Source organism: Nomascus leucogenys, chromosome 24, assembly GCF_006542625.1.
Source record: "Nomascus leucogenys isolate Asia chromosome 24, Asia_NLE_v1, whole genome shotgun sequence".
Classification (NCBI taxonomy): Eukaryota; Metazoa; Chordata; class Mammalia; order Primates; family Hylobatidae; genus Nomascus; species Nomascus leucogenys.
Window position 1 is genome coordinate 27530326 of NC_044404.1, and position 1624 is coordinate 27531949.

At 56.8% G+C, this 1624-nt stretch overlaps 1 pseudogene; it reads right to left on the reverse strand.

Moving 5' to 3' along the window:
• Positions 1–511: 511 nt before the first annotated feature.
• On the reverse strand, positions 512–1100 carry LOC100585970 (annotated as a pseudogene).
• Positions 1101–1624: the final 524 nt, after the last annotated feature.

The following is a 1624-nucleotide window of genomic DNA, read 5'->3' on the forward strand; positions in this document are numbered from 1 at the left end:
GCCCCTGTGCCTCTTTAGGCTGTGTCTGTTCACATGGTGGACCTCCTGCCCTTTGGTAGTGGGGGCAGGGGGCATGGAGAAGCCTTCTTCAGGAGCTGCCTGGAAAACAGGGCAGCTCTGACCCCCACTGGCTGACAGGGAGCAGCACGTCTGCTATCACGGAATCTGAAGGTCCCCGCAGTGTTGGGCAAAAGTTCACATGGCACCCACTGGCCAGACTCCATCGGCTCCACAGAGAGCAAAAGAGAGCCTGCTGACCTCCCCGCTGTTGGCCCCAGAGTCACAGAAGTCACCCCTACTCAGCACCAGGACACAGATCCACCGCCCAACCTAAGAAAACAGGAACAACCCCAAGGCCACCTAGGCCAGGCAGGTGAGAGGGGCTGGGCGGCAGTGGCTGCCAGCTGCAACTCTGCAGGATCAACAGAAAGGCAAGACGCAGCGGGGAGGAGGCCAGGAGCCTTGCGGCACATCACAGAGCAGAGGAGGCAGTGCCCACGGCAGCGTGCGGCTAATTCCTCAGGGCGGCCAACTCCCTTCACAGCTGTTCCTCCTGGCTTCACACACGGAGCTCTCCCCGGCAGAGGCACCCTTGGGCAACTGGCTGAGCTGGTGTAGAACCTCCAGGCCATTCTCCTTGGCGCTCTGCACAATGGGGCTGTCCACCTGCTCCTGAGGCGTGGTCAGTGTGGTGGCCGAGCTCATGGAGTCCCCCATCACTAACGTGTGCATGGCCAGGTTTTGCATTTGCTACTTGAACCTGTCCATCGCCTCAGAGGCCTTCTGCAGGTCCGTGGTGTTCAGGGCCTTGTCTGGGGCTTTGGTCACCTGCACCACGTTCTTGGTCACCGCCTTCATGGTCACAGCTGTCTGCACCTCGGGGGCCACTGTGTCCCGGCGGATGCCGTGCGCAACCAGTTCACGCGGCTCTTCTCCTTGAAGACGGTGTTCTTGGCGCACACACGGGTGCGCTCTGTGTTTTTCTGCTGAAGGGACTTCTTCACCTTGGCCTGGTGGGCCTGGGAGTGCTTTTCTGCCTTCTTGTCTGGTTTCTCCAGCTGCTTCGCCATAAATTTCAACTGGACCAGGGTATCGTCCATGGCCGGCCTGACAGAAGCACCCCTTGGAAAGGCAGAAGGGACATGAACTCCGGGAGGCATCAGGTGCCAGTGGCTCTTGCCTTATTTCTTAATAACCATTTAAAAATGTTTGCCTCCGTGGGAGAAATCGTTTGATTCTCCCCCCTCCCATTACCTGTTCTCTTGCTTGTTGCCTTAATGTTTTCATTACCATCCGTAAGACCCAGGAGGGGAAGTTGAGGTAGCAAATTTGATAAGGCTTCTCTGACTGTAGCTCAATTTTGCAGTAGTAAGGTTACATGCAGTGCCCGTGCAAAAGACGCGGCCTGAACCACAGCATTTATCATGACCTGGGTAACAGGCATTGTCATGCAGGACTCCTGTTGACTCCAGTAGGGATGGTACTGCTGTGTCCTAGAGGCCGAAGAGACCTGGAACCAGTGAATGAGACTTAGGGTTTACTGAGGGGAACTTACACACAGGGACGGTCCAGCGGTGGCGGGCTGGACGGGAGAATCACTACCTTTTATAAAACACATGCGGTT